Genomic DNA, 23,295 nt, shown 5'->3' with positions numbered 1-23,295 from the left:
TGTAAGGAAACATGGGTATTTATTCAATCTTAAATATGAAGGATGCAGAAACTGACACCACAGGCCATAGAAAACCATAAGTTTTACTTTAGTAGCAAATAAGAAATGGTTTAAAAATGGCAGAAGCACCTTGGGAATGAAGATTAAACTTACATAAAACAGGAAAAGGAGAAACAGATAAAAGTTGCAGAGAAAGGAATAACGTGGACAAAAATACAGGGTAGCAAAGTGATTTTTAAAATCAACATTATAAACTTAGGTGTATTAGGTGTATTTTTTAGATTGTTTTCTTGCATATAATATTTTATTATATATGTTCTAAATTTGTTATTAACTTGTAATTACTAAATCAGAAAGTTTAAATTCAACAACTGAAAAAAAAGAAAGTACATAGTTGCATGTATTTATGTTTCCTTTGTTATAAAAAATTTTACAACCTAGTTTTTGTAACTGTGTGATTTTGTATACTGAATATTTTTCATGACTGACAGAGAAATGGGAGCTGAAGAACAGCTGTTTCTTTTTCCAGCATTCCCACAAAATCTTTACCTATTTACATATAATAGCAAAAGTGATCCCATGTCCACAGGAACAAATGTATTTTGAGAACTATTCTTGGAAATCCATGCCTGAATTTTTATTTGTTTGACCAACATAAGGAATGAGCAGAAATAGCTCCAGTTTCTTTCATGAATAAGGTCCTTCATTCATGCTTTTCATGGTACAATATAGGAAACTTTAAAAGTTTCAGTCAACAGCTTGGTCAAGCAACCAAATCTGAACTCTGATATTAACAATTCAACCTTCTGAAACTAATGAGTCATATTATATCTTGCAGAAATGGTGGTTCACTTCCCCTAAAAATGTAATCTGAGGTTGGTTAATTTATTTGAAATCAAAAAGCAGAAATAAATGCATATGAGTTTTTAGAAAATAGACACTGTTAGAACATAACAGGCTTAGCATATTTTAGATAATTGAGCTGCTCCATGGCTACTATTGTTCCCTCACACTACACTGTGCCTGTAACAGAGTTTTGGCACCTAAAAGAAGGAACATGTGGGAGAAAAATACAGAAAAGGTAGATTGAGTAATCTGTGGTCAAGTTAGAACTATTGCAACAGGAAAGTTTGTCTAGCATGTTTTGGTGCAAGTTGGAAAAATCTTCATGCTTTTATACTTTACAAGTGGGATTACACACAAGTTGAGTACCAGTATTTTCATTAAAAACACTCAAATTAGGCAACAGCAAGAATTTTTACAAGCTTGTTCAAATTTCAGCAGGATGCTTTGTATTTTAAATTTTAAAAATGGGATAAAAGCTAAGAACAATCAAATAAATTATTTTTCATCAGTTCTAAGTCTTACAAACACTTAAAATTTTCCGAAAAATAAATAGAATGTTTAAGTTCTTGTCAAATAACTATATTCAAAAGATCATAGCTTCAATAATTTTAAAGTTCAACTGACAAATATAAAACTGGTTCAATCCAGTATAAATTCCCTCTCTAAATTTGGTAATAGCCAACAAAGTTATTCAAATAGCTATTTAAGTCCAAAACATTCTGAATGAACAACAACCTTCACCAGCTTTGCAGAGATTGTCTTATTTACAGTATTTTTCCTCTGTTTCTGAATCTGATTATCTCCATATACTTGCATCAGATTCAAAATGGTGTAACAAACACCACAGTAAAAACAACTCACTGAGCTGACTCTTTCTCCAGACTGAATGGTTTCAATGTGCTTTCTAAAATAAATAAAGAATGAGGTCATATTTTCCTTTACACTACTTACATCAGACATTCTACAAGAGACAAACTGTTTTATACCAACAGAAAAAAAAATAAGATTATATTTTGATAAAATTTTTAGCTAAAGTTACATCTACTGATACTGAAGAGAAGGTAAGACTGGTAAGCTGACTTTTATCTTGCTCAGTTCTGCCATTGTATAAGCATATTTATTTTCTACAGGCAGGTTCTGTGTCTTGCGTCCTATTGCTTAAGAAGTTTAGCATTTAGGTGGCCAAGTACTGTTGCCCTTAAGAAAGCAATTGGGGCTATACATCTCCTTGAGTACAATTTTTAGGAGCCAAATGTCCATGCCACAGAAAGGGAATACATGATGGCACAGCTACTCTCAGCAGTAGAAAGATGTTACCAAACTGGGAGTATGCCATGGATTGTGACCCACAGGGTTTCTGGCTACACTGTTAAATGTAGCCAGTGCCAAGTCAGGTTCCTTCTCCATGCACAGGACTGTACACAGATATAGGCATTAGATCCTCTCACCAGGTAGAAAGGAGTCACCATCCTATGAGTCCTCCTTTTCTGCTTTGAGCCCCTGAAAACGGCTGTGGGCATGTCCAATCCTAATGGCTTCTGATGTCAAACATATGGGAATAATGCAGTCAAATCCACATCAAGATCTTTGAGGACCCAGAGGTTCTGGGGTCCCCCAGGGAGCCTCAAAGTTCAGTCATTTATAAACTACCAATACCAAGATATTATTCACATGAGAAATCCGTTCAGATGAAGATACCTAAATTATTGTTTGTGGAAGGCCAGAACTACAGCTGCCACACACAGGTATAAGCACACCTACTGCAAATAATAAAAGGGATATCTGAACCAGCAAGTGTGGTAACAGCAGATATTTAGGGTCATCAGCACTCAGCAGCACCATTCACACACAAAGCCAGCTGACTTATGACATCCAAATCAATATATTCACAACTCATAACAACACGCCATTCATTCTTCTGAACTAGAGAATTATATTCAAAAAAAGCTCAGATCCTTCTCCCATACTCGGTTGGAGACCATGAATTATTTAATTTCTTGGTTGCCTTTGTGTGAGTAGCAGGGGGACCTAGTTTTCTGTTGGCTTGACAGTTATATCATGTTGTATTTTTCCCTCCCAAAGCCTTCATCCAGCTTTTGATGTGAAAGCTTAGCTTTCTGTAGACAACTGCTATTTCAAATTAAAAGCTGCATGAGTTGTTGACAATATAAGACTTTATATTTAATTCTCCCTTCATAGTTCATAAAACGTCTATTTCTATCGTTCATTCCATGTTACTTCATAGAGGAGATTACTATTGCAGCACACACCCATCAAAGCCATCTTTCTCATCAACAAAACATTGTTTGTAGCAGCTACACATCAATGAAATTTCTTCAAGCCTGTGACTGTTGCTTTTTCATAATTATATTTTCTAATCCCCCTTTACACACGAGAGCTCAATTCACTTCCTGGTACAATGCATTAGCATCCTCTTCAAATCCATTAGCAGTACCACAAGACTCCCAGCATCTCTCCCTCTACATAATAGTATGTTATTAAGTTACCATACAGCAGGCTGAAGACTCTGAATATTTTAAGTTCCCCTGTATGTACCAAAGCAGAGAAATCAATCCTACTCTTTTACCATATTGGAAATACTCTAAGACACACTTATGGGTTTCATTAAACTTGTGTTTCTGGCACAAAAATTATATGGTATTTTTAAAAAAGAGATTTAGTACTTAGTAGGATGGCAACAGCATAATCTCTCTGGTCATTTTCAGCCCATTACACTCAATACTGGGTGAGCAGAGTCTACCACATAGCTAATCCAGGCCCAATATTCTAAACACGTTCAGTAAAGCAAAACAAATTAATTTAATGAGCTGCTGTTAGGAATATTAGGTGTAAATGATATTATCAAAACAACTACTAGGATGTTTCAAAATGTTTCATAGAGTCTATAACTGAGCTGACATACTACAGACCCTTTGGGTTTTATTTTGTCCCATTCCCAAAAAAATAGCATTTGTTTTGAAGCATTTGAGGCATTTTTCTGATTCAATTTTCATATGTTCATACTAACACCCATTTAGCCTTTTTGAGTTAAAGACAAAATCTGCAGTTGCAATAAGTGGGGAAAAAAACATGGATTACCCTGATTTGCACCCCTTCCAAGCACAGGTCCAAAACAAGGCTGAAAACCTGATGTCTAGCACAAGGGCAGCAGATGCATTTAATTAATTCCCAGTTCTCACAGGCTCCACCAGCAACAAATTCCAGAACTTTTTCAAAGGCATCAGCAAAAAAGAGCCCTGTTCTAGATATTTTCCATGCCAGAAATCCAGGTGGGTTCACATATGGGTTTTGAAATTTCTTGGGTGGCATATGGAGCTCTATGTTTCAATCTAAGAGCTCCGATTAAAAAAAAAAAAACAAAAAAAACACCCACCATACGCAACAGCAGCCAGCTCTTAATGCTATTCTAATGCATACCCCTGCAATGATTCTGAGGTATTTTGCTTACAAATAACCAATCTCCCCATGCAAAGAGTGCTGGTGGAGCCAGAATAGAGTATGTGGGCAGAAACACAAATCAGCACAAGAACTCATGCCACAGCATAGAATTTCTTTTACATTTTATCCTCTCCACTCCAAACTCAAGTTTTCATCAGCTTTTTCAGCATGAGCTAGCCTTTATTTTTATTCATTCTTCTACTACTTTCACTATTTCACATGCCGCATTTTGTCATCTTCCTGCTGCACCCAGGAAATGCTTCTAAAAGCTTAAAACAATGGTGAAGAAAATCCCCAAACAGTAAGTAGTTCTATACAAAAGGTTTATGCAAGATAGCTTCCACTCTCAGACACAGAAACATTTTTTCAGAGTGGTCTTTCCTTCTCAGTTTTACAGCTGATACACTTGAAGCAAATGAAGGATGAGGCATTTGCCATCATTAGACCATTTTCCTCTGACTGAATTTGAACCTTTCAGATTTCCAGCAGTTTGCAATACCCATTAAGCTACAGTTATGGGTCTGGCATGCCTTAGGTTCCTACAAAACAGCAATGCTTCTGATGCAGGAGATGTCTGTTATTGAAACAGATGCTGATGTACCAAAATCAGCAGGAATTCCTCAGCTAAGAACAGCCAAATGCTCTCTCATAGGGAAAGTGCCTTTCTTGAGCAGTCTGTATCCTTCTTTGGACTACAACAATGTAGAGAGCCCAATAAATAAATAGGATCAGTTATTTATTCACTCATTTTATTTAGATAATAAAGTCATCTATATCATATCTGAAATAATATCAGTAGTTGCATCTGATACAAAAGTAAGGACTTTTGTAGCACTGTGTGAAGGTTCTGTCCTTTCATCAGCAAATTTGCAGACTACTAGTCAGGAAAATTAGGCACAGGCCAAAGACATAAACCACTGAACTAAAAACTAGAATAGAAATATGATGTCAGGATTTAGGCCACTGAGTCACTCTTTCATTATATTTGATCTAATTTCCCTAAATTCTGAGATTACTGGATGCAAAGGGTTTCTATTTATCACCTCTAATTTACTATTACAAATTGCACATGATTCAGTGGTGTCTGCTGAGAAAAAGTGAGCATGTGAGCAAGTAATCAGCAGTGCAGTTCCCAATAATCAGCCAGATCAGCCCCCACCAGCAGTGCTGTTCCCAATAATCAGCCAGACCAGTCCCCATCAAAGTACACAAAGTAAAGCTCCTCATCAAATTCCATGTTTTCTTCCCATTTCTCTTCTGCAGGGCCTGGATGAGACACCAGCCCCAGCATGAGACAGTAATCTCACTAGTTAGCATTAACAATAATAAAAATGAAAAAAAAACAAACCCTCTTTCCACTCTTGCCAGTATAAGGCATACAGAATTCAAAGATATTCCTGTTATTAAAGCCATAACATCTTATAAAAGAGTCGAACAGGGAAAGAGTTGACAGCAGCATGGAGCAATCCAGTGGTGACTCACAGTAGGAGTTATCAAAGCTGCTTAGTAGGTCAATCAGTTACCTTAATCTGGTAACTGAGTTTGGTCAGAAAAAACCCACTCTGTATATCCAGGTACTGCAAGGATTCATAAATAATTTGGTAAAGGACAGGCGCTCAGCAGTGTACACATCGCCTTTACAGCCTTTGTGTGTTTACTCAGCAGGTATATTTGATTTCACATGTAGGTGTGTTTTGATCTCAGGAGAGCAGTTGCTGCTTTTGTAGCTTTAAAATATTTTGTGACTCTAACTGGCAAACACAATGTGTGTTGTGCAAAAAAGATTCACTTAATGAGGTTGATAAGCTACAGACCAGCCATGGCACAATTCATAACTTGCAGTGGTTTCGTAAGAATCAAGACAATCACCCTAAAACGGAGTTTGGTCTGTAGAACTTCATGACAGTCTGTCTTTCACAATGTTGTAGTATCATGAATACTGGAGTCCTTTCCTCTGAGAACACAACCCTCTCTATTAACATTGGCTAATGAAGCATTTCTTCATTGCAATAAGACTGAGAAATAGGTCACCATTATACAAAGAGGGAAAAGTGAGGCCTGAAAGGTTCTGTCAGCATTTTAGGCATAAAAGAACAAATACTTTACAGAGAAGGTCAATAGAGTGACTCTCATTTACTAAGTTTACTGAACCACCCCATAATCCCTAGACAGATTTTTCACACCTAGCTGACCAGATGACAGAGTGCCACCATGCATTCACTTTTCAGCTGCACTGTACCTGTATAACAAACCTCACCAGTGGACCAACTGTTCATGTGCTTCACTTGCCCAAGAAATCTAATGCATTCAGGGTGTATCACATGCACTGTGCGTGTCTGTGAAACTTCAGATCCAGTTGCATCACTGGCGCAACAGGCAGCATAATTTTTTAAGTGTTCAGCATGACAGCTTTGGAATTTTCCATCTTATATGTAGAACAGCAGATTCAAAATGCAGAGAAAGTTCTGCCCTGGTTTGTTCACTCACTGTCTGGCCACTTTTATGTCTTTTCCACTTGCTCCTCTTCTGGCCTTTTTTTTTTCTACTATGAGCTCCATGAAGCAGGAACCACCTGTTTGTTTGGGTTCCTGACATGCAGGCCAAGGAGCTGTGGCTCATCTGAGCATTTACTGAGCTCCCTTCTGATGCAAATCAATAGTAGGAATGAAGAACAAAGCTGACAGAAATCACTTTGCCTTGTGAGTGCCTAACGGGACTCAGGTGTCTCCCGCATTCTCATCACAAGTTACACAAGACACTCAAGTGCCTACATGCAGGTGTCATGGGCTGTTTCAGATGTCAAAGTGATGTTTGTAGGTGCCACAGTGTCCTACCTCCCTCTCCCAGATAGCATGGCCATCCCACGCACCCAGTGCTGTACTTCACAGACCCATGCAGGTGGCTCAGATACCCTTGGACATCACCATTCATGGTTAGGCAACAGAGTCTGATGGAATATTGCCGTTCAAGTACATCAGAACAACATGAGAGAGACCCCACAGAATTCTTTCTAATAGTGTGATAATAACTTATTTTCTCTTTTTTCCTTTTTTGGGATGCAAGCAAAATAGCATTTAATTAATACTATATTGTAAATCATTATTGAAACCTTCCTTGCTAAGTCCTTTGAAGGAGAAATGAACCAGGTAAACATTAGTGTCACAATTTCCTCCTGGTCTTATTTTCAGTAGACCATGGCTTGGTAAACAAGAACTTTTGTACCTATTCCGATTCTTTCAAAACACAAAGGCAGACATTGAGGTACAAATCTTTTGAAACTATTTAGACATCCAACCACTCTGTGTTCCATGCTCTGGAAGTTTCAGCCCCCCTTGAAGTTGTGGTTAGTGATCACCCATTGTGCTGACAAATGATTTGTAGACCTGTACTGCAAGTCAGATCAGGGTTAAAAATAAACACTCCCTTTCAGAGAACTAAACCAGCTCACTGAGCAGATTAACAGTCTTTGGCCCAACAAATAGTTGTATCAGCACAACTGACAGTGCAGGAGGCTGTGGTTTGGGGTTGGGACATAAGCTTTGAGCATACCTATAAAAGTCTGGCTCCTGGTTCTTTACAAGAATGTGCAGTTTTTTTCCAAGTGAATTATTAAATTATGAAACCAAAGAAAACTTCTCAGAGTGTGATTACAGCAAATAGCATGAATGCATTAATAAGGGATTTGCAATGAAAAGGAACACTGTGATTAACAGCATTCTGCATGAATCATATGATTCTGTAAAAGGGAAAGTAATAAAGCCTTGTGTTATTTTCCCCTCCCTCCCTCTTATTTCTGTATAATTCTCTCACATAAAATATAAAACCAAGTAGGTAGGAAATACTGAAAATTAAAAAGGTTAATCTTACAAAATAGGTGAAGTTTCTGAAAGTTTATCATCCTTTTGCAGATAGTAAAGACATAAACTTTCAAGGAAATATAAACTGCCTTCCTGTGCCCTTTGAACTTAATTGAATTTAAATCAATGTAACTATGAAGCTACAATATAGGAGGATTAGTTTTCCACAGGTTCATTTATTAGCAGTATGCTGCAATTATCAACAAGGTGAATCAATAAGCATGAAGTACACTGGGCTGCCTATGTCTGACTAATACAGAACAAGTTCTCTTGCACTCAGAGCCAAGGAATGCCATGCTGTTGTGCAGGTCTTCAACTCAACGTCCTACATCAGTGCCAAAAACATCCACTCCTTGCAAAATGGGTGACTTATTCAAAACCAGTCTATTAACAGGCAAATTTTTGTGTTAGAGGGAAAAGTTTTCAAAGCAAAGCTAAGGATTTCACACCTTTGCCAACAAACACCGTAGCAAGTGGGAATTTAATTTCATTAATTTTGGTGGCTTTTTTCAAGTCCTTAATGGTGGGAGGACTTATTTTTCTTCAGTTAAGATACACATCATTTTAGTCATAATGAACTGGCTAAATGGCAAGAGCAATAATGTATTAGTAGTGTAGTAGCTCATCCACTCTTCACACCAGCAACTTATCCAGAAAGCCACCACAAAATATTCTCCAGAAACTGCCATGCACATTGGATCTTAGACGTGGTCCTAAAGGAACAATGAGTGACATTCAATAATTAGTTTGTACTTCAGTCACACACTCCAATAATGCTTAAAACAAAGTAAGTCTAACCCAGCACCTATTTCAATATTAGTACAACCATGTACAGTCTCCTAATTTTCCCTTAGCTCTGGTCTTGCACATGGAATTGTAGTAAGGGATTCATCCTTGCAATTCTTTCATTTACAGGTCTTCCACAAGCTGGAAGACACCAACACCACCCCCAGTTCGTGTGAGGTTCTCCTTGCAGTGCAGCTACAGTGCAGGAAGGTAGGAGAGGCACAATCATTTAGGCTCCAGGGAGAAAGGCTAAGCAGAAGCACAGCAGTTTTTCACTAGAGACACCAACTGGACACAAGGAACTGGAATGAAACACCAGAGGAAGTTTGGATCAGGCATTAGGAGAAGGAGGAGAAGATTCCTTACTGACAGGTAATCAGTCACTGGAACAGGACCCTCAGCAAATGGGTCATGGCGTCATGCCAGAGTTCAAAGAACATCTGGATGATACTCTTAAACATAGGGTTAGTCCTGTGTGGAGCAGGGTGTTGAACTCAAAGATCCTTATGCATTCCTTCCAACTAGATATATCCTATGATTCAAAGATTAACTAAAGTGTCCCGATGTGACCTGTAAGTTTGTTCATTCACTGCAGAAGACAAGATTTTTCAGGATAAGATTAAGAATTGACAATAGACTTAAAGTACCTGATTTTCTTATTAGCCCTTGATAGATGTTAAAATGAATGAAATAATTATTTACTCCAAAAATATTGGAAAAGGAGGCTAAGTGTGTCATAAAATTAGTCCTTTGTTGGTTGCAGCTCCTCCATCCCACTGGAAATATATACCACAGTCACTATGTGACACAGGTCTATATATACTCCTGGTCTCAAATGTGGGCACTGTTCATTCAATCACAAACCATAACAAGTTACAAACATTCCCAAGTTGAAAGAGATCTTTCCAAACAATGTTAGCCTCCTTCTTCCATAGAGCATGGAATGCATCATGTTCTGTAGTCTTCTCTACAACTTCATAGGCAGTGGTAGCCAAACATAACCAAAAGTTGAAATCACAAACCTTAAGAACTTTAGTACCAAATTGAGAAGTCTGTTAGTCTGCCCCTCTCTCTCAGCTTTTATGTTGCGATGTCCTTACATACTTTTGCTGAGGCAAAGTTCTCACACATGAAGGGATAGATACACATTTCTGAACCAAACTGAATCAACAGTATCCCCAGCCTAAATAAATCTGAGACTCCTTATTCCTCCTCCTCCTCATTTATTTTTATAAAACATCAGAAAGTGTTTGGGGCATTTCATGAAAGAGGTAAATCACTGATTTTGTACCAAATGTAATTTTACAGCAGATTTCCAGAGAAGCCTAGCAAATATAAACTTTAACATCAGCCACTTATCATATATAAGTTACCCTGCTCTCAGAGGATACACTAGAAGAGGCATTGAGGCTAATTAAATATTCACTTGTTTGCAGCATTAAGTCCAAAAGCAGAAAGAGTTTTCTGGTAACATATTGGCAGTAGACCATGTTAGAGAACTGAATGGATTTTAAACTGCTGTTTGCACTGTAGTTGCCTTACAATAATCAAGACAAAGTTTGTTAAGTCTATATCACTTAGATAGTCTATATCATATTAGTTATATTGCAAATGGAGAAACTGGCTCTGAAGCTTCTTGGTTTTTTGGTTTTTTTTTTAATGAGTTTAGAGCTTCCCCTCAGATATCAGCTAGACCACGAAAAGACAGGAAAAAAAACCCAAAACAACACAAAACAAAAAACAAAAACAGATAAACAAAAAAACACCCCCCAAAAAAACACCCCACCCACAAGTATCTTAACCAGGATATCTGAATCAGGACTTCAGAGACAGATACTTGGGATACTTACACAAAGCCCATTCAAAGTGTTTGACTATTTTGGTGCCTGTTTTACTCTTCTGAGGCAGTCTTGTCTCATTGTAGTTTATTCCTTATTATTATTTTTTGTTGTATTGCATAACTTTCCAATTTGCTCAAAAAAGAAAACAAATAAGTTCCAAACATTTTCAGTATATGTCTTTTCATAATTCTAACTTTGACCTGTATTATATATCTAGCAAGTGAGTCACAAAAATATAAACCTGTACTAAGAAAATTCAATAATTAACAAATGGTGCTGACTTCAAATAAAAGCCAAAATTTAAAAAAAAATAGTCAAAGGCCTGAAGAAAAATCACAATAACCAAAAATTTTATTTTTGTTTTCCTGTTTTAACTCTCTTTCAACCTCTGCTGAGATAATGTTTCTATAAGTAAAGCTGGAGATTTAAAGTATGAAAATATCATTGTGAGACATTTTGACAGTTCAAATCCTTCCCCTCACACACACTGCAAAATTTTCATTATGAAAAAGCTATCCAATAAGCCTGTTCACACAGCAATGCATAGTTTGTGAGAACAGTCATTTCTGTATGATAAAAAATTTTCTTAATCAATGTGGGGGCAAAAGGTCATATGTGCCAGGCTGTCAAAAAGAAGGGCATATAAAATGTCCTTCACTTTCAGACAAAGCTCCATAATATCTCACCAAATCTAGCAGGTATTAATATCTTAAACAAATGTAATCTGGGATGGAGTGTCTATTACCAACTACCTGGAAATAAAGGCTTCTAACTCAGACCCCTGCTATTCCCCATGCAATATTTGTCTCAAATTTCTGGCAATGTAAAGCTTTTTAAATACCCACAACATCACATATTCTAGATGCAGTAGTCTCCGGTTTCACTCCTTACAGATGAAGCTCCTATTGTGTCATCACACACCTCACTGTTCTATCTCCCCCAGCTTCTGGGCTGGCAGCACAATGCCGTGCTCGGAATCAGGTGGATGCAGCTGTGTCTGGCACAGGGCTTCCAGGGAGAGCCAGAGCCTGTACCAGGGAGCACCAGCCTCCCAACAGCACTCTGCACATGCAGGCAGCCCTGATGAAAAGCAGACTCTGCCTGGCTGCAGCCCTTGTGTGTCACATAACCCAGTGCAGGAGAACAGGGAAGAAAAGGATGGGACAAGGCAAGATCACTTAGAGTCATATAAGCTGACATGCAGAGCTTGGTGTGCCAAGCCAGGAAAAGCCAGTGAGGCCTCTGTGTGGCTCCATCAGCCAGGCATAAATGTGTAGGGCAGGTGAGGAATGCTGCACCTCCCTGCCACAGATATGTGAGCAGCCAGTGTGAAACACTCCCGCAGCGTTCCGCGCGTTCCGTTTTTCTCTCTTCTTAGTGCATCCATGCCCATCAAACTTTAAGTGCAGCTTATTTGCCATTTTCTCAATAACAACACACAGATTCTGACTGCAAAACTTACAAGTTTAGGGTTTTTTTGTTTTTTTTTTTTAAGGTATGAATTTCTATGGAGAAGTTACTGTTTTGACTTTATTGTCATGATTCAGGCCACTTCACAGACCTGACAAGAAAGTAGAGTCACTTTTTTAATGGATGCACTGGAATTCTATCACTGCAGTGAGCTCATAAATTGTTTCAAAGCCATGCACACGGAAGAGGACAGAACTTTTCAGAAAATCATGATCTCCCTAATGGATATAACAAAATACAGCAACTGCAAGCAGCCACAATGCAAAGTATACTCTCCTTACAGTTTTGATTATACATCAAACTTACAAAAAGTTGACATCTAGATGCAAAATCTAAGGTTATTACCAAACAAGGCTTTACATAGTCATGCATTAATCTAGTGGAGGAGTTTGCACCTATCTCCTTCTACATAAACTAGATGCATGCAACATCCATATATAACTTAGACTGTCCCAGACTTGCAACTACCTACAAAATTCCATGAAGCAGCACTGTAAACTATAGCTCAGCATGATCGGAAAACAATGTGAAAGGACAAATTAAGGAAAGAGATTATTTCTGACTTGTTTAAATGTTAATAAAGGCTTGTAGCGGTGATGCTTTCCTGTGTATTGTAATCATGCTTTAAAGAAATTGGAAGCACACATGCTGGTATACCAAACCTTATAATGAGCACTGATTCTGAAAATGAGGATAATGCAGTCTCTTCCATACAGTCAATGTTAAAAATCATAAGCACCTTAAAGTGTCTGATAAACAGCATACAGCTCACATATGCTCAGACAGTAGGCTGGTTAATATTTTATGGTTTATCTGATAAAGTTAACAAAAGAATTTAAGTTGGAGTGGAGGCATACACTGAATATTTCATCACCTTCTTAATTGCATAATACAGACAAGACTTTTTTTCTCCCTTTGGGACAAATAAATGTTAAGTTATTACTTATGGGAATCAGTTTGGCAATTAGGTTAAATCCAACCAAAACCAACCAGAATCTGAGTGCTGAAGATATCACAGAGCTAAAGCATATTCAGCTGACTCTATTAATTTACATGATGAAGCAGAAATGTTGATAGGAAAGCCTGTGTAACTCAGCAAGCTGAGGTTACATTAACACACAAGAAAACACTGCTTTGTGCTTTTTTCTTATAGTTAATTTGCAGTTTTCAGGAGCTGCTATTCTTTTGCACAGCAGACAATATGATATACCTAAGGCTTTTCATTCCAGCTTCTGATTTAAAGGTCTTCAGCTTGTGCTACAGACCTTAGCCTTGAAGCCAAGTGCAAATTAGCTTTAAATCAATGAAGCTGATTAAAGCTTTATTGTGACTGAGCCCTTTAATAGAAGGAGAAGTGGGGGATGGTAAAGACCCACTTGAACATGGCAAAAGAGCTGCCTCTCAACTTGGAACATATGTAATGCTTTTCAGCTCCACTTTACCCTGACAAAACCATGAAGGGTTTAAGGCCATTTACCTGCTGACAGGGTAAAACCAAAGTCCCAATTCAGTGGGAAAGGCCAAGAATCAGATGCTGCTAGGCAAGCCGAAAGTAAAAGGTTGCTTTCAAAAACAGTGGCGGGGGGCAGGGGGAGAAAAGAGGATAAAGCCACGAGGTAGACATCAAAATATCTCTCCACAATGGATCCAAGAAAGAAATTTCCCACCTTCATTTCTGCTGTAGCAGAATTTTTGTGGTTTTCTGGTTTTGTTTTGGTGTGGTTTTTTAATTTGTGTTTATTTTTAATATACAAGTCGCTATTTAGAGAAGTAAGTTGTAGGCAAGATGTGCTATGAAAGGAATTCGTTCTTTCATGGAGTTCCACACTCAAAACAAGCCACTTGTCCCCAGGGGCTCACTCTCTCAGAATGCAGACAACCTGCCAGATTCACCTTTAAAAAACAATGACAGTAGCAAATGAGAGCAGGGGAAGATCCTTACACTGCTTTGAATAACACCGTGGGAATCCACGTTACACAAATGCTGGGTTTGCTTTACTTTCTTTTCTTGTCCTTTACTGCAGCACAAAAATATGTAACTTTATCAAAAAGGCTTCTTTCTACATACATGTTTGAGAATCTTCACACAACATTAAAATAAGAAATAACACCATATTCCAAGATACTGAAAATCACTTCTCCCACCAGACTAGATAATGCTTAGTGTATTGCTAAATTGCACAAAGAGCACCAAGATAAATCTCATCACACTATCCTGTTTGAAACCTTAGCCTTGAAGGTGAATTTCTCCTCTGATGGTACTGCAGTCATCAAGTCCCTGGAGTTCTTGACTTTCACCTCTAGACGTAAGAGACAACAATACTGAAATTCCCGAGACTATAAGGTGCTGCAAAGGGGAAATGAAGTTGCAATGCATTGAAAAGAAACAGTCATGCTTAGAATAAAAAAAACCTTAATATTAGAGAAGAGGATTAACAATACAGCCCAGTGTTTGATGAATGGTTATCTGAGAAAATGAAGAAGTCATGCAAAGAAAGTGATCCTGGATAGCTTGCTTGGTATGCAAAGTTAACCTTTTAAGTTAGCTCTACTTCACTTACTCTTCCCTGATCTATTATACAATCACTCTGAGCAGATGCCAATTTAGCTCTATCATCACACTCTACAAACTTCAAGTCAGTCATAATAAATGATAGTGTGTGGTAATAAAATATTAAAAACTTGTTACAAAGATTCACTCACCCAGAACTCTTTTTTTGGAAGATAAAACAAATCTCACAGGTAAATTCAGACTCAGGATTAAAAGCTGAAATTCTCTAAGAGCAGAGTTCAACACATGGATAGTCTACCAATTGCACTGTCCAATTCCCTGATGTTAACACCTGTATTTTGTGTACAGAAGTCCTTAGGCTAGATTATTGTCCATTTTCCAGAGTTATGAAAAAATATTTGGGAGCACATAAACTTTTCATTTGGCTATAACAGCTCACTCATCAACTAGCTGATGTTGATTACTCTGGAGTATAAGTTGATTCAGCAACATTGATGGGAGACCATTTGTTAGGACATTTCAGTATGAAGGCTGAATTCTTGCACTGCCTCACTTCAGGCAAATACACGAAGCCAGTCCTCAGACTCTCATAACTTGAGTCAAAGCAGCAGATTGATCTGGGTCTCCACAGGCATATTGTCAAGTTGACTATGTTTATCCTTGTTTAAAGCAAGGATTTAAATCTGTAAAAAGCCATGCCACAGTAGATTATCTTCTTAGAATCACAGAATGGCTTGGTTTGGAAGGCACCTTAAAGATCATCTATTTATAACCTCCCTGCTGGGGACATGAACACCTTCCACTAGATCAGGTTGTTGAAAGCTCCATGCAGCCTGGCCCTGAACACTTCCAAGGATGGGACATCCACAGCTTCTCTGGGCAACATGTTCCAGTGCCTCACCACCCTCACAGTAAAGAATTTCTGCCTAAGACCTACTCTCTTCCAGTTTGCATCCATTCCTCCTTGTCCTGCCACTACATGTTCTTGTATAAAATCCCTTTCCTCTTTCTTGTAGGCTCCTTCCAGGTACTGGAAGGCCACAATTTGGTTATTCCAAAGCCTTCTCTTCTCTGGGCTGAAGAAACTGAATTCTCTCAGCCTTTTCTCATAGAAGAGGTATTTCATCCCTCTATTTGTCTTGTTGGCCTCCTCTGGACTCACTCCAAAAGGTCAGGGACCTTCCTGTGCTAGAACTCTAGAGCTGGGTGCAGCCCTGCAGATGGGGTCTCACCAGAGCAGAGGGGCAGAATCCCCTCCCTCACCCTGCTGACCACACTGCTTTGGATACAGCCCAGGACACTTTTGGCTTTCTGGCCTGGGAGTGCACACCGCTGGGTCACGTCCTGCCTCTCATTCACCAGCACCACTGATACGGCCCCTAATCCTTCCTTCCTGGATTTTAGCAATAAGAGATCTGCATATGGAAAAAGAAATATTTGATCTTTACACAGTATTTTTCTTTGGCCGATCTACACATCATCCAGGATGAGAAGCAATTTTTTGTCAATAATTGGCCAAAATAAAATATAATTTGAATGACAGCAGTGCACCTCTGACTGAATGAACAGAGTTACAGATGACAGTAGTCACCCACCTAAAATCCTACAACAAGGGACCCAGTGCAGAAGCACTTGTACAACAGATTTACAGTCTTAGACTCTGGTCAGCAAGCTGGCAGTTTCAGAGGCTTTAGCGTGTTTGATTTGGGTTTGTTATAATCTACTATAAAACAGGAAACTCTGAAGCAAGGGGTGTATTTGCTGCACCAAAAATGATGCTTGTTATCTCATTTCCATACTTTAATAGTGGACATATATTGTTAGTGCCAAATATTACAAGTCCCACATTGCCACAGATTTGACCAGATCAGTGATAAAATCTACTATAAGTGAAGAGAAATCCTCTTCAGTGGTAGATGTTCCTCCTCTAACACATTCTACATTTTGGTTTTTTTCTTCTTCTTCTAACACATTAACATCAGCTGGTGGTCTGTGAGCTAAAGGATATTTACCATATCCTTTAAAAGCTTTTAACAGAATTTGTCATCCAATTCTTTCCTAAATGGAATTCACTTTGCTACTCATGGAATTTATTTTGGTATTTGAAAAGTTGCATATCAGCACTAGGATTTGGGGGAAATGGGCAACTATTCTGTGTGTGGGAAAAGGTGGGACCAGATGAGGGATTCCTATTATCTGTAGCATGAACTAACTGGCAGAATATAAAGGTTTTTTGTGTAGGCACTATTCACAGCTCTCTGAAAACATATTACTTTGGAAACACACAAAGAAACAAAACTTTACCATAGAACAGCACAGATTTTTACCTACTAAAATTGCTACAGACATCTCTCAAAGCCTTCAAGACTACTGAGCAAAATCAACTCGTCTACTTAGTGCTGATATCCATATATTATGCACCACAAATTGACAATTTGCTATCAGTGCTTCCTGTAATCGCAAACAGACAAATTTATGGAAGTAAGTTTTCTGATCCGTCTGTAGCTCTTCTTGGCATAAGACTTAAAGACCTCATTTCACTTCTAGCTGCACTCCACACAAGCTTCAAAAGTCAGTACCACTGTTCCTCTATTTACAATCTTGGAACGGCCTCTGCCATGAGGCAGTAGAGCAGACAGAAGGACTGGTACAACCACAGGGCTCCAGACACAGTTGTTGAGCTATCTCTAATAAGACAAACCTGTTATACGACTCAGGGGCTCAGATCCAGCACCTTCTGATCCCTCTGTCCCAAGAAATGTGGAATACTGCAGAACATGGCTTTTAATGACTGCACCTGAGCTGCTACAGACAAGACTTGTAGACCACTGATTCATGGCATTTTAGGATTAGATGTCCTAAATTAAAATAAATGTCAAGTGCCCATAATTAAAGACTCCCACATAATTCAATAAATACATTAAAGTCGAAGAAACATCAAACATCACTAGATGTGGCCTCACACTTCATAACACAGGCAGATCAAATGGAGTTTCAGAGAGTCTTCAATACAGACAGCTGAAGACTCCTAAACAGTATTTACCTGCTACCTGCACTGCCTATCATTTTATCCCAGCAGTGTTTGCTGGTATTACAGCAAGTGTCATCCAAGAGAGGTCTATATGGTTTTAATCCATTAATTGGGGAGTACACAGCCATTTCCCACTATTTTGACACTAGAAAAGATATAAAACTAAATTCTGACTTTTAATTTCTCTCATCACAAATCAAGCCCCATTTTTTTCATGATTAAAGATAGGATTTGTCTCCAACAGCAGTTATCTTGTGAAATATTTCCCTGCATTAGAAGAACATCTTAAAGGTCAGTTTGATAAAACCCACCTATCACAAGACAAGTAGGACACTTGTCTTCTTCCCCCCCACCCTGCAATTTGCAGTTTATCTTAAGCTCATTAAAATCATTTTGCATTGCAAAAGCTTGCTCTAAAACCAGAATCACCACTTATAACCTTAAACATAGATTTCTTGGCTTTCAAAGTAAAACAAGCTCAGCTCTTTGGCAAATTCAAAAATCTGACAAAAAAATTCTAGGTGAAGCCAAAACATGGGCCTGATCTTGCTGTTCCTTTTTTTTCCCTTTTGTTTGGTCACTAGTAGTGAGCATGAAGAGAAAAGAAGAAAAGGATCTGAGCAGGTCAGGAACATTTACTTTTGTTTAATTTTACTTAATAAACCAGATTAAGATTAGAATTTCGCTCATAATCTGATCTCAGGCAAATGGTACAGTATACAAGTTCACATTACTATTATTTAGACAGTTCTAGAAAATACAGCCCAAGCAATAGTCTCACTACAAAACCAATACCAGAAGGTAGTTAGGATGTTAAAACCAGGGAAACTAGTATAAATCTAACCTGAACAGAAGTGGATTTGCATACAATGCATAGAGTGTAAGTTATTTCTCAGGTAGTTTGGAAATACGATAACAGTTTCATTTTGCTTTGAAAAGCACAAAATATCAATTTTAAAATTAACCAAGTCAAACAGGGATGTCCTCTTTGAAGACAATAAAGGAAACAAAAGCAAGATGATCTTTCAATTGATCATAAAATTCACTTTCCTTCCTGAAAGATGCAAAAAGAAGGAAAAACCCTGAAGAGTTCAGAGCAGCTATTACTACCGAGACACCAAAGGAGTGATAGTTAAAATGAGTTACAAGAAACATGCAACAGGCTTTCTATTTGAAATTTGTTTTTCACACTGTTAGTACAATAACAACTGCTCCTGCAAGAGTGGTCAGTCTACCCACGCATTAACCCCCAATCAAGCAGCACTCTGAAAATCAAAACGTGATTGCAAATTTTTTGCATGCCAAGATGGAGTTTTTCATTTCACTCTATTACTATCAGCATTTTATATTCATTATGGTCAGGAGGTGAAGTGAGAACTAGGTACTTGCTGGTTCTGAATGCCAGCAGTTTCTTGATTATATTACTGGAGAATTAACATACAGAACCCGTATTAAAACAGTAGAAATGGGCTTACGCATAGCCACTTTCATAGCTGAAGATTTTATAGCAGTTTTATGTTCCAACTCAGAAGGTGAAGAGGTTAAAAGGTTAAAAAATAGCTGTATAACCTATCCATTACTGCAAAGAAAGGTCTAAAATATCCAGGCTTTTAGCATTATAATGACAGGAAGGCTATCTGGTTTTGTAAGCATTTCTTTAAATCACACTCAGTGGGCTAGCAACATCTGGTTTTGAGGGGGAGAGGGTTTTTTGTTTTGTTTCTTTGAAGATGTCACTGCCAAGCTGAAAATAAAACTTAGAATACTTCATATAACCTCCTAACCTACAGTAGGATACCTATGTCCTAACTCCTCAAACTAGAAATTGCCAAAATGGCAACTTACACTACTATAAGGCCATTACAATCTGCATATCTTGGAGAAGATCCTCTGAACACATTTTAAAAAGAAAGAGGATCTTGCCTACAGCCACAAGTGGGATAAGCAGTCTTAAGAAAGCTTAAGACCTTAATACACTTGCAGAGCCTCTCTTGCCATTTACAGCATAAATATACCCCAAGCATCCCAACCAGGAACCTAAGTAGTAAATATTTCCATAGTGGATTTATGCATTAACTCACCTGTATTAGGAACTTGGATTTCCAATAAACACAATAAAAGAAATGAAAAGCAAGGGAAAAGACAGTGACTCTTTTACAAATGAGTCAGTATCATGTATCTTATTAGCTGTTGTTAGTTGTGTGACAGATTGTTTTGTTAATCCATTCTGAGTGCAAGTTATAAGCAGCGCATTACATAGCATTCATATAAAATAACTTGAGTTACATATCTTTTCTAAAAATAGTTTATCTATTTTTTCCAGTGAACTTTAATCATTCAAAGAAAATAATTTAGAAAAAAGCTTCAGCATGGCACTACATTAACAAAGATTTACTGTTTTCAAATTCTAGTTCACTCGCATATGGCCGGTTCACACAGTGGCCTGAGTGAACTTCAGGGGCTTCCAGGTACAAGAAATAATGTGTGCCTGTCAGAGCTATAAACGTTGGAGCCAGTAGCTGAGCTGGCTCCATTCTTTGCTCTACAGGATCAACCAAAAAAATTTACTCACTAAAAAAAGGAAACAGTGCCAACAGATTCCTACTCAATATTGCACAACACGTGCCTTGTGAGCGATCAAAAGGGTATCACACACCACTCCTGCCAAAACAACAGGGATATGGCTGGGTTACCTGTAGAGCTAGATCTTTACTCTTCTAGAGTCAAGGCACTCCTTGACACATACTAATATAGCATTTCTATTTCCACAGAAGCAGACAAGTCAGGTGAGCATTTAGGAGCCAGATTCATCAGTTATAAATATTCCATGGCTTCAAACAATGGGTTTGACAAGCATCTGTCAGGAAAGCCATTGCTACAGGTGAACTTGCCAGATAATAGGGAGATGGACCAGAGAGATACTGAGGGGCCCTCCAGCTATGCTTCTAAGATTCTGTTTTCTACCCTTTTAAAAATATAGAGGGAATAAACCAGAGTGTATGCTTCTCAATATATAGCTCATGGCAGTAAGAACAGCACTGCAGGGTTTTGTGGCATTTGTACAAAGGTTCTTTTGAGAGAAAGCAGCCACCTTGCTCATTAAACAACTGCATTCAACCCACCTTGTTGACCAAGGAAACCCAGATGATGTAATCAGCAAAGCTTTTGATACTGTCTCTCACAGTATCCTTCTGGACAAAATGACCAGCATACAGTTGAGCAACTAGGCTAGGTGATGGGTGAGCAACTGGCCCATAAATTGGGCCAAGAAGGTGGTAGGGAATGGGGAAACATCAGGCTGGCAACTGGTCACTAGTGGGGTTTTGCAGGGCTCCATCCTCAGCCTAGTTCTCTTCAACATCTTCATTAATGACTTGGACACAGGACTCGAAGGAATGCTATGTATGTTTGCCAACATCAAATTCGGGTTAAGCTGTCAAGTCTCTCAAGGGCAGAGAAGCCTGGCAGAGAGACCTCAACAAATCAGAGGACTGGACCATCACCAATCATATGAAGCTTAACAAGGCCAAGTGCCAGGTTCTGCATCTGGGATGAGGCAGTCCTGGTTGTGTATATAGACCAGGGAATAAGAGGCTGGAGAGCAGCACTGTAGTTGATGAGGTCCTGGTTGATGGCAAGGTGAATCTGAGCCAGCAGTGCCCTGGCAGCCAGGAGGGCCAGCCATATCCTGGGGGGCATCAGGCACAACATGACCAGCTGGGCAAGGGAGGGGATTGTCCTGCTCTGCTCTGGGCTGGGCCGGCCTCACCTCAAGTGCTGGGGGCAGTTTGGGGTGCCACAACATAAGAAAGATATAAAGCTACCAGGGAGCATCCAAAGGGGGGCCACAAGGCAATGTGAAGGGCCTCACATTGCTGCTATACCAGCCTTATAAAGAAGAAACTCTGCAAATACTCAAGGATTTACAGCTAATCTGATGCTACTGAAAGTCAGCATGAACAGTGACAAGAGGTTTTTCTGGAGAAAGGTTCTAATCAATGAAAGAAATGGAAGCATCCAGTTGTAGTGTTATACAGCATTAATATTTTTTTCAGAGTTTTCGCATAGTAAAAGCATGGCAATGGAGAAATATAAATCCACTCACAATAGAAGTGTCTTGCAACATCCATGGACTCACTCGATCCTAGGAGCTGTCACTCCAGAGCATTTTACCAGTGAAGAGTTGGCTAAGAACGTGCCCTATAGAGTAGCAATGAAGAAAGCAAATTAAACATAAGGTAGGATAGGAAAATACATATTTAAGAGTTATTCTGACCACCTGAAATTCACTCCTGAGCATTAGTAAGTTTTTGGACAGACACACACCTGGATATTTCTGAAACTGATTGCTCAGATCCTATAGATCCCTTCTTCTGAGGGCAAGGGGAGCAGTTATTAACATCTGAGGACTCATTAAACAGCAAGATGCAAAAGGTTGGAGGAGGGGAAAATCAGCAGTTTATTTCAGTAACAGCAGTAACAGTCATGTAAAAAAAAAAAAAAAAAATCAAAACAAAAAAACCCCAAACCACCCAAAAATCCCCACCATCGTTTATAATGTAGAACTCCCTCCAAAATTAGCTTACACACTGATATAAATTGGTTTTCTTTGTGGTCTAAAATTGACTTGCAGTTCACTACTTAGTCAGAAAATAGCTACTGAAAAGCCCTGGCCTCAGAGCTTTTGGACTGTGCACTCCTTTCATCGTGTAAACAAATGCTTCAGATTTAAAGCTTTCCCATAATTGTTATGCTAACCTTGGAGCGAAACCTCTCCATTTGCATTTGAAGGAGCTAAATATTAGGCAGGAAAGAAAGTGGTCTTTTTAAAAGCATGAGAAAATGTTCCTTCTTTTTGGTCCTCAACCATCTGGGCAGGCCCTACTCCTCTCTCTCTCTCTGGCAAAGGCAGAGGGAAGGAAAAGGGGCACGGATGGTGGTAATCTTGCTGAAAGAGAATTAAGAAATTCCTTCAAAACATGAATGAATGAGACTTCCTATAGGGGAGGGGAGTCTGTGTTCCAAAGAGATGTGAGAGGCTGTAGGCAGGGGGGAGGGAACAGGGACACAAATACATCAGTGAGCTAGTGAGTGATGTAAGAAGCACCTATGTTTTATTATGGCTTTCTCTCAACATGTTCTGGAACCCCGAGCCAGATTTCTTTATAGACCCCTCGTGTGAACCCTTCAGCTAATGGAATGTTAATGTTTCCTCTTTCACCCGTCTGAAGCTAAGAGGGGTCTTTGACTGCTTGTGCATGCATACTCCTATGTGCATATGTATTCAGGTGAGAGAATTACTATGTGGGGGGGGAAAGGGGAAAAAAAAAAGGGAGCAGCCACAGGTTTCAGTACCAGTTTTGTGATACAAGAATTTCATTTCAGTATTTCAGCAAGGGCAAAAAGGATAACGCTTGAATGAAAAAAACATAGTTTTCTAGTAACACAGTTTAAATAAAAGAATTTCACAAGAGGAATCATTCTCCTTTTCAA

The 23,295-nt window shown here is 38.7% G+C and overlaps 1 long non-coding RNA gene across 1 annotated transcript in view; it reads right to left on the bottom strand.

Annotated features, from left to right (window-relative positions):
* The window catches only part of LOC116183231 (uncharacterized), a 131,215-nt gene extending 108,772 nt beyond the window's left edge, over positions 1 to 22,443 (bottom strand). Inside the window, exons 1-2 of the long non-coding RNA XR_004147798.2 lie at positions 22,389 to 22,443; positions 21,908 to 22,002 (exon numbers count right to left, since the gene is read on the bottom strand). This is a non-coding gene — a long non-coding RNA (uncharacterized LOC116183231). The remainder of the gene's footprint in view (positions 1 to 21,907; positions 22,003 to 22,388) is intronic.
* Between the last annotated feature and the right edge of the window lie 852 nt (positions 22,444 to 23,295).

The sequence above is a fragment of the Lonchura striata genome, chromosome 1 (assembly GCF_046129695.1).
Source record: "Lonchura striata isolate bLonStr1 chromosome 1, bLonStr1.mat, whole genome shotgun sequence".
Classification (NCBI taxonomy): domain Eukaryota; kingdom Metazoa; phylum Chordata; class Aves; order Passeriformes; family Estrildidae; genus Lonchura; species Lonchura striata.
Note: the sequence above shows the minus strand (reverse complement) of the source record. Positions and strands in the feature narration are given on the sequence as shown.